This window comes from Herpailurus yagouaroundi, unplaced genomic scaffold (genome assembly GCF_014898765.1).
Source record: "Herpailurus yagouaroundi ecotype Mexico unplaced genomic scaffold, PumYag 188, whole genome shotgun sequence".
In the NCBI taxonomy this organism is placed as follows: Eukaryota; Metazoa; Chordata; class Mammalia; order Carnivora; family Felidae; genus Herpailurus; species Herpailurus yagouaroundi.
The window spans coordinates 4,165,884-4,176,559 of NW_024412419.1; the positions used below are offsets into that span (position 1 = coordinate 4,165,884).

At 46.3% G+C, this 10,676-nt stretch overlaps 1 long non-coding RNA gene across 1 annotated transcript in view; it reads left to right on the top strand.

The window, feature by feature from the left end:
* Nucleotides 1-8,770, top strand: part of LOC121044053 (uncharacterized) — a 93,011-nt gene extending 84,241 nt beyond the window's left edge. Inside the window, exon 2 of the long non-coding RNA XR_005797085.1 lies at nucleotides 3,661-8,770. This is a non-coding gene — a long non-coding RNA (uncharacterized LOC121044053). The remainder of the gene's footprint in view (nucleotides 1-3,660) is intronic.
* Nucleotides 8,771-10,676: the final 1,906 nt, after the last annotated feature.

A 10,676-nucleotide genomic window follows, 5' to 3' on the forward strand; every position in this document is an offset into this window, starting at 1 on the left:
CACAAAGAAAATGGGCAAGCAGGAGGAATGGCTGCCCACCACGGTGACCTGGGTATTCCAACTTACAGGACGCAGAGGGTTCGCGTCCTGGAGGTCAAGGCCACTCTTGTTTACCTCCAAACGGTTACCGTGAATAACCTGTAATACGCAAGAGTTACTACAATGCTAGCTATGCTGTCCTGTGGCAAAGAGAAAGGTAGACTGTGGATTCATACATTTCACATTCATCCATGACCAAAAAACAAATTAGTATTGACAATTAAGTAAATGACAGATATGGATTGGAGAAAAGACAGGACCACTTTACCAGTAGAAAACAGCATTTTAAAGAACCCATACTAGAGATGCCTAGTGGTGTCCCTTAGTCATGAGAGTGGCTCAGTCGGTTAAGTGTCTTATTTTTTATTTCAGCCCAGGTCATGCTCTAACAGTTCATGAGTTTGAGCCCCACACCAGGCTCTGCACTGACAATGCAGAGCCTGCTTAGGATTCTCTCCATCTCTCTCTGGCTCACCCCCATGCATGCTCTCTCTCTCTCTCTCCCTCTCTCTCAAAATAAATAAATAAACTTAAAGGAAGGAAGGTAGGAAGGAAGGAAGGAAGGAAGGAAGGAAGGAAGGAAGGAAGAAGGAGGGAATGAATGAAAGAAGGGAGGAAGGAAGGGAGGAGGGAAGGAAGAAAGGGAGGGGGGAGGGAGGAAGGAAGGGAGGGAGGGAGGAGGGATGGAGGGAAGGAGGAAGGAAGGAAGGAAGAAAGGAAGGAAGGAAGGGAGGAAGGGAGGAAGGAAGGAAGGGAGGGAGGAAGGAAGGAAGGAAGAAGGAAGGAAGGAAGGAAAGAATAAGGAAGGAAGGAAAGAGGGGGAGGAAAGAAAGGGGGGAGGGAGGGAGGGAGGGAGGAAGGAATGAAGGAGGAAGGAAGGAAGGAAGGAAGGAAGGAAGGAAGGAAGGAAGGAAGATATACCATGCTGCCACCACTGGGTCTGCATCAGGAGTTACACTAGCAAATGAAGGAAAGGTGGGGTTCTGCTCACGTGCGGATCACCATGATTCAGGAACATGTTAGAACACCCTTTCTTTCATGCTGTGTATAAGCTGGGAAAACACAAGCTGAAGGAAGATTTATTTGGGTTTGTACCCGATTGGGAGACCAGTCTCTCAATATGATGGCGACTGGATCAGTGGCCACACTCTGACCAGGCTACTTGAGTAGCTACTCGTCTATCATTGGCTTTGCTGTGTTCAAGATGTTTACCAGTAAAATTGACCATGCCATGTTGTAGGTTTATTTCTGGGGCCAGGTGGGGGGCAGGGGTAACCCATAAAGGGTCCTGATGCCTTTACAGCTTATCATTGTCACATGAGAAAACTCATACCCAGCCCCCCACCAAAATGTTTGTATTTATTTGTTTTCCCAACTGCCAGGAGTTTGGTGTCAGTTCTGAGGCTGAACTGTGGTGATTGCTCACCTCACTGGGAGCCTCCACTCCCTCTCCTCCTCTTGTGTGAACCCTGTTCTGTTGACTCCTCACAAAGTATCTAACTGGCACTCCTGAATTCTTTGACACAATGGTATATCAACCATTAGTATTTTTCAGCTTGTAGTATAGCATGGTTCCACCTCCACGAAGAAGGAGACCCTTGCAGGAAGCCATTCTGCCCATTAAAGAGCCACAGGTCCTCCTGAGACCGTCAGGACAGCCCAGGATGAGCCCACATGGGTGAGCCAAACCTGGATCACCAACGGCAGCCCCTGTGCTGGGCACAGCATCCTGTATGGTGACCTCACCCCTCCCTGTTGGTGTCTCATTTCCTGCGAATCACCTGCACAAGCCCCTCCTCTTTTACCATGCCATGTGCTTTGGGCTGGCGTCCACACTTTGCTCTGTCTCTGCTCTGTCTTTCATTTCCTGGCCACTTCTCTTGATGATTCTTCAAATTGTTTTCTGAGTCATCAGCGAGAGCTCCTCCTTCTAGAACCAACTTGTAGCCAGTGGGCTCCAGTTTCTTATGTGGGGAGTAAACAGGATTTTCCTCTCCTCTTCCCAGAGCAGAGACGATGTGGTTCTGCTCTCATTTGGAAAGCAGGCATTCGTCATCCAAGACAGGTTTTTTGTTGTTATTGTTTTACGTATTGATTTTTAACAGACAGAGGCATCGCGTCCAGTTTATGTACACACAGACACATTTTTTTACAGACCAACCCATCTGTTCAGGTTGAAAGACGTAATATAGGATGACAGTTAAGGACACACGTTTTAGAGCCAGAATTCGAGTGTTGGAATCCTCCATCTCATCCCCTTGATGGTTTTACATTCTTAAGCTAGTTAGTTAACATTTCTCCACCTCAGTTTTATCATCTGTAAAATGGGGATAATGATGATATCGTCTCATGCTCTTGTGGAATTCAAATTGATTTAGTTCACGTGAAGCACTTAGTAACTGGAATACGATGAGTGCTTAATATTTATCCCTAAGTATTACAACGCCATCCTCAATGTGGCCGTTTAAGAGAATAAACTTAGAATTTAATGGGGATAGAAGTGCTTTGGCTAATCTTAACTGAGTACTCACTGTATCACTCACTGAGGGAGTATTCACTCTACCAAGCACTTTACATGGATTAGATTACCCCAGTTTAAATTATATTTCCAATGCCTTATTACCTGTGCAACATTAGCTAAAGTAGACAGTTTCTCTACACAATTTTCTCATCTACAGAATGGACATAAAATATCTTCTTTGAATTGCTCTGACAACTTACGCGAGGTTGCAGACAGCACTGGGGGAAAGAATTTACTATTTACTATGGGGGATTGTAGAGATTGTCGTTTTTGGTATTACTACCACTGTCATTATTACTAATAAGCAATGTTTTGTTTTGAGCGTGACAGGGGGCGCTAATCCAGACAAACATAACCCCTCTGGAATGATGATACATATGTGATTATTCTTCTCATGGCCCACAGGGCTGGGAGAGCGTTTGCTCTTGACCGTGGCAAGCAGTGAGCTGCCTGTGGATAAAACGATAGCAAAAATGAGAGAACTTACCCTTTCTTTTAAAACGACAGCGCTATTGCAAAAGGCAAATTGGTCTCAATTTTTCCACACGTTAAATAGCCTCCAATTTTATGATTAGATAGCTGAAGAAATTAAGTTTAAGTACAGTCAGTTGGCAGTAGTGATAAGGGGAGTGCGAGCGAAAAATAATGTCCCCCCGACCTTGCTGCTCCCGAGGGTGTAAGGTCGCTTTGCCACCGGGGCAGCTGTAGCCTGGTCCAGTCGCCCCTCAGCTCCACTCCCCCCAGCTCCGTGGACCGTGGACTGTGCAAGACGACATTTAAAGAGTTCTTTCTTTCCTTCTTTCTTCCAGGAACAATATAAGGGCCTCCAATTAGTTGCAGGTGCAAATATTATGCATGCAATTAATTGTCTTCAAATGGTTAATTATGGGCAGAATTGGCTAATTCGGGGTGCAATTAACTACTTGCCACTTATTCTGAGGATGCCCGTACACAATTGTGTCTGCAATTAATTTACAAGAGCCATTACAGTGAAAACCTTGTACTATAAATCCAAGAATAGAGTGGGAGAATTTTTTTTCGAAGCAGGACTTCACTCTGGGTTAATTGCATTGACTCTTTCCTTTGGCTTTTCTATGCAGGTTGACTGTCAATGGGGTTTCTACGAGTTGCTTACACGGTGTGAGCAGAGCCGCTAGCAATGAGAAGGCACAGAGGAACCAGCACGCGCTCAGGAGAGCAGCCGGGCCCTTGAGCGGCCAGGCCTCGGATGTCATTCAGGGAGCAACGTTCTACGGGCTCTGTGCTTCTTTGTTGGTCCATTTGTTTGTTTTTTTTTCTGGTACCTTCTGTGGCGGAGTAATGCAGGGGCATTTGCCGAAACGAAACCCTGACATCTTTCCCGACGAGTTCATTGTCTTTACCGAACAATCAACTTTAAAGCCATCTGATTTGTAGATTCATCAACAGTGATCAGCAGTTACACAGATCCTCTAAGCAATCATGAATATGGTTTTTAATTTACTAAGTTCCTTCTATAGGACAACCACTGAACTAAATACTTTGACTTACCGTATTAAAACCCTCAAAATAACTCTACGTATTAGGCACGCTTATGGTCCCCATGTTTGTGAACAAACTCAAAGAAAGGTCTGGTGACTCGCAGGTCAGTCATGGAGCTGACCGTAAACCATGCCTGCGCGTCTCCAGCCCTGGACCTTGGCTGCTGCACGATGTTGGGGATTTCAGGCCTGGACGGGCCCTCAGATGCCAACCTCTCTGGCTTCTTCCTTGGATGGATGGGGGCAGCCTGGCTCACGTGGCTCGCTGAAGACAAACTAGAAGCCAGATTGCCCGTGGCTCAGTCCAGTGCCGTCCTAACCACAACATGTCACCGAACGGAAACGACGCAGAGTACGTTCCGCCTGTTCTCTGTCCGTTCTTAATACGGGATGGTTTCCCGGCGCAGTCTGCCATGTTGGCGTGTCCGCGTGTAGGCCATTGATTGGAAATGACATTCCATTGAAAACGCCTCTGAGGACCATACATGGATCTCCAGCAGGGAAGGGTTAAAGTTGCAGGGATTTTGCAGGCTGGATCAAATGTTCTTGAGAGGCCATTCTTCACATCTTGTTTCTTTAGCACCGGGAGAAGGCGAGTAATCAAAGGTGACAAGCTTTCTCTGCTCGTCGGGTCCCATTCCCGGCGCAGGGCAGCCCACAGGCACATTGATCTGCAGCAGCAGCTGCTACTGGCCTCCGATGCAGAGATTCCAGGCCACACGGGGCCTCGTCGTGTTATTGGAAGGAAGGGAGGAAGGAGTGAAGGCACCACTATCAGCGAATTGAGACAAAACCTATTGTCTGCAACCATGAGATTCGGTCACCTTGAGTACATGTGCAGTGTGATTTAGCTGCTACCTCTGCTCAGGGCTCGGAGGTGGAAGGCAAGCACACTGGACGGTTGCTGGCCTACTTGGATGTATTGGTCTGCAGTCTGAAGGGGCTAGGAGGGGCCGGAGGCGCTCCTCTTGGAACAGACACCGAGAGCAGTACGAGAGCTGCGTTACAAAAGTCTCTGTCCGGAAGCGGAGGAAGACACCACAGAATAACGAATGCCCTTCTCTGCCATTTTCTCACGGACTCTTTTTTTTTTTTTTTTAAAGTATAATTTATTGTCAAGTTAGCTAACTGACAGTGTATACAGTGTGCTCTGGGTTTGAGGGGGTAGATTCCGTGATTCATCACTTACATACAACACCCGGGGCTCAGCCCAACGAAGCTACCTTCTGGAATAGAAGGGGACGGTGGGAAAGGGGGAGACAAAGAATCCATCGACACATATGCATCTGCTGTCTGCGAGGCCCTTCACGAAAACGATAACCTTATTATCGTTAACTACTTTCTAACCGCCTTGCGTGAGAGAAGATGTTTATCGCCATTTAAATAAGGAAGGAATGAATTTGGGAGAGGCGAACCAACTTGCCCAAATCCTACGCCGCATCTGCAGAAAGAACTGGAAGGAAGGTGTGCTGAGGTTGAGGATAAGGACAGTCAAGGCCGTTCGTTTCCTTATGGGATATGTCAGATTCCTTGAGACGTCCTGCAGAGTGGCTTTGAGTGAGGCTGGGTTCCCATATTTTGAGTATGATTTGTAAATCTAAGCCTTTTGTTCCCCATCAACGCGATTTTGTTTTCCTACCAAATAGGCGTGGCACGGAGAGACATCTTGCATTTGTGTCAGGTATTGTGTTATCGTGTGAAGGACCTTTAGGGAGTATGATGCCATGTGGATAGAATCGTTCTGATCTGGCTAGCCCAGGAAAGCCTGACCTGCTCGGTGAGCCTTGGGTGTAAAACATATGGGGCCCCTTGTGGTTGATCTCCTCCTTTTCTCCATTTTGATTTCCGGTTTCTTCTTTATATCTTAGGTCTTGGCCAACACTCTTGAATTTCTGAGTTCTGACTCACACTTTCAATAGCAATTAGGGTGTTCAGAACTGTGTCTTTTAGTGTCTTCAAAATCTCAGTTCTGATGGAAGAGCTCACAACAGCTTCTTGTTTTGAACCAGACTCTCTACCCCCATGAACTTCTCTGCAGAGTCTTGCCACCCACCTCTTGGTGTGACAATTACCATGTCTGTCCTGACCAAAGTGTGAATTCCATAGTATGCATCCACGGTATAATTAACATTGGCCGTTCCTTGTAGAAGCTATAAAAGGTATCAGAAGGATTGGTTTTAAAGAGAAACAAGAGAAAAAAAAAATTGATTCCTAGAAGAAAAGACTTGTCAAGGCAATTTCTTGCAAGAGCAAACCCTTCATTAGAAATCAAGTTAGATCTAATTTTGAAGGAGTGGATAGATGTCTCCTGGTATTTCCTATTGTCATATCATATATGACACGTATAGACGAGAGTGATTGTTTTCAATCCCACCTATATTAAAAGAGAGCTCACCAAATGGGTAAAATCGAATGTAATTAGTTTTACCTAAATTGTAGGTTTTCAGAGCAATTAATGAAACTGAAAGTTGAAAGCTGCTTGTTAAGCAAATCAAAGATCAAGGAATGTATTTCTTTTATTGAATGTCACTCCTATGTAAACCAACCTACACAAGTCATGTTCATGTTTGAAATACAACAAGTATGTCGTGGGAAGCCCCGGCAGAAGCAGCAACAGAGGCAGTTCACGCGTTGCCCGCTTTCCCGCCGACAACGGCAGCCGCATGCTAGGATTTGGAACCGAGATAGACCTGGTTTTGAGGCAGAACTCAGCTCTTCACTGGCCTAGGAGCATGAATGCTTTCTTCACCGCTGAAGCCTCACATTCTCTGGTCTATTCCTGCCTTTAGAAAGGCAAACACTTTAGAATTCCAGGATGATTTTCCAGGGAGGCTTCTTCATAGAACCCCCAGCCCAGGGGTTGGTAGGAACCCCGAGGTGGCATCCACCGCACCATTCACATGCGCATCGTGCCGTCGGCCACTGAGAGCATTTGGTGTTTGTGTCACCCGTGTTGATTTCGTAACACCTCTTTGCAAGGAGAATAAGGTACCTGAGATATTGTGATTCACAATAAGAATATATATTTGCTCTTGTTCTGCCACAGAGCTCCTAAAACCTTTGGAATTTTCTAAGTGATGAGAGTGATAAAGACTTTTGTTCTGTTCTCGGGGTGGCTTTTGGAGCCCTGGCGGCAGGAGAACCAACCTGGCGAGTAGAAGGTGGAGACTTTCAGTCCCACTCCTCCCCACGCCAGCCCTCGCTTGTGGGCAGACTTACGTGGGGGAGAATGAATATCCACGGTCATCGCTCAAAGGTTTAATCAATCGTGTCTATGTAATGAGGCCTCCGTAGAGGGACCCAAAAGGGTGGGGTTCAAAGAACTCTTGCGTTGGGCAACACGTGGGGGTTTGAGACAGCAGTGCACCTGGACAGAACAGGACTTGCCCTTTCCCCTCCCTCTGTCCCCAAGCATCTCTTCAACCTGATTGTTCCTCAGTACTATCCTTGTATCGTGCACTAGTTGATCTAGTAAGTCAAGTGTTTCTCTGAATTCTGTAAGCTCCTGTAGCAAATGAATCAAACCCAAGCTGGGGGTTGTTGGAACGTTCCATCTGTAGCTGGCAGGTCACAAACACAGGTGCCAACCTGGACCGGCAGCCAGCATCTAGGGAGGTCGGGGTGGGGGCGGCTGGGGGGGTGCTGTGTCATAGGACTGAGACCCAACTTGCAGGATTTCAGGCTGTCTCTAGGTGCACAGCGTCAGAATTGGGTGGAATTACAGGACACCCGGTGTCCAGCTCATGTCCAAGAATTGATTGGTGGTAAGGATACCCTTCCCACACACGCGCGTTGGAGTTGGCGACCAGAACCACTAACACCTATCATTAGGCCAGTGCAGCAGGTGAGGACAGTGAGACGTGAAGACACAGAGCCTGCTGTGTCCTGGGCATGGGATAAAGTCGCCCTCGCATTATTGCAATTGCTGTAGTGACCACTTACGTTGGCATCTCTTTAAGAGCACCCACGCTCTTAATTTAGTGTTTTTTTAATACATAGCAAAAATTACAACAAAGAGAAGGATCTAATTTGTATGTCCAGCTTCCTACAGTTCCGTAGGGTCTCCAGGACTCCAGCGAACCGTTGATCCAGGTATCAAATGATGGGTGAGAAAAGAACAGACATATTGGAGCTGACTTTCCAACAAGGGTATCAAAATATAGAACTCTCCAGAGAGGAGCAAAGATCTTCCATGGAATCCTCCCAAAGGGAGAATGTGGCACATTTTATTTGCACCATGAATAAACATACATTCATATAATGCTTGCCTTATACCCAAATTAGATATGGTACCAGGCAGTGGAGTATAATGGAGACGAGTGTGGGCTTTGCAAGGCACTGTGCTATAAATCGTGAGACTTTACGTGAAGTATCTTACCCCTCAGGATGCTCTCTTTTCTGTGGGTCCACTTGCAAAATGGGGGCGGTAACTTCTTTACAGGGTCTGTGGGAAGAGGGAATGAGATACAGAACATCAAGCAGCCAGTTCCTGGCTTAGCATCATGAAGTCACCATGAACGCTGTCCCTACTTAAGGTGCGGAAAAAGAGATGTTCAGAACCGCTAATATATAACTATTTTCTATAACGCCTATGGAAGCCTTTTTTCTGAAGGAAAGAAACAAACAAACAAAAAAATAAGCATACAAACCTTAAGAGAAACCTAAAGAAAAAGATCTCGAATAACAAACAGGACAACATATAGATGCATTACGAGACCAGAAATGAGGACCATATGGATGAGATTTTGCTTAAAATACACTTGGGCTTAGGAAAAAAAATGAGAGAAAATGGCTGGCAAAAAAAAAAAAAAAAAAAATGTGCTTTGCAATGGTGCCAACTTTGAAAACATTTGAATAAATAATTTCAGCTTCGCAAAAGTATAGAAAGATTTCTCTCGTTGTCCTGGATACACGAGAGAAGAGAAATGTGGCATGTGGATCAGTAGTGCTTACGGTGAACATGTAGATATTTTGGCAAGACCCAGCGATAAGACACTTCCCTGTGCGGCGGGCTGGCTTCACTTTGAAGTTGAGACCCGTCGCTGCGCCCTGGTTGGCCAATCCACACACTTACTGCCTGTTGGCACCCGGGAGGCACCCCTGCGTTAGTTTTGGCCTGAATGTCACCAGTAGTCCAGCAGGGATGAATGAACATGGAACGTGGAACATAGCGTACGTGTGTGCAAATAGCCTGCCTTGTCCCGTTCTGCAAGAAGGCGGTGGAGACGCTCTGGGATGAGGAATTGCGGCCACACCTTCTTGTGCAGTCCGCGGTGTCCGGTTTTCTTTTTACCTCCTCTGTTGTGCCTGCACACGGGAGCTTGCATTCCTTTCACTTGTTTTTTTTTTTTTTGTTTTTTTTTTAATTTTTAATTTTTAATGTTTTTAAATTAAAAAAATTTTAATGTTTTTATTTATTTCTGAGACAGAGAGAGACAGATCATGAGCAGGGGAGAGGCAGACAGAGGCGGGGACACAGAATCTGAAGCAGGCTCCAGGCTCTGAGCTGTCAGCACAGAGCCCGACGCGGGGCTCGAACCCACAAACTGCGAGATCATGACCTGAGCCGAAGTCAAACGACTGAGCCACCCAGGTGACCCTCCTTTTACTTGTTTTAACCAGAACAATGATACCTTTCAAATAAATATAATCCTCCCAAATGCTTTGGTCCTGGGCTCAAGGACCTACTTCAGGTGAAGCATGTATATATCTTTTTGTGTGAAATGGGCACGGGCATCCGGATCAGAACTGACTTTCAGCCACTCTTTGGCCGTCTGTTGTCCCTGGTTAACACGAATCTCACTCTGTGGGGAGCACCGGTCCTTCATTTCCGCACCGCCACTCTTTTTCCCCAGGGCACCGACCTGAGATTTCCGATTCGAACACACCCTTCCAGCACCGGAGGACATTTGTCTCTGCGCCTGCTCCGGTTCCCTTAAAAATCCCTGATGAACAGGTCCCTACCGAGCACCTACTGTGTGACAGGGTGCGCACCATGGTAGGTCTGCAGTTTACAGAGAAGAGTCATGGCCTCTGCCTTGAGGAGCTACGATCGCCCCTGAACGAATGGCCACCTTACGTTTTCATGGGGCTTTCAGAGAAGCCCAACGCTAGGGAGGAGAGAGACACATGGGGTGCGAGGTGGTACCTCACTCGGGATCGAATCAAACCAGAAACACACCAAAAGTAAAGACAAGTGAGACAATATTTGACACACTCTCCCATCTCTGCTTGGGGCCTATCTCCTGGAGAAAAGCAAAGTTTTGTTAATAGTGCAAGTTCTTTTTTTTTTAAGGTTTTATTTATTTATTTTGAGAAAGTGTGAAAGAGAGAGAAAGAGAGAGAGAGAGAGGGAGAGAGAGGACAAGCAGGGGAGAGGCAAAAAGAGAGGAGGACAGAGGATCCCAAGTGGGCTCTGTGCTGACAGCTGTGAGCCCATGCAGGGCCTGAATTCACGAACCGTGAGATCATGACCAGAACCAAAGTCGGGCGCTTAACCTACTGAGCCACCCAAGTGCCCCCGTAGTGCAAGTTCTTTTTTTATTTATTTATTTAAAAAAAATATTTATTTTTGAGAGAGACAGAGCATGAATGGG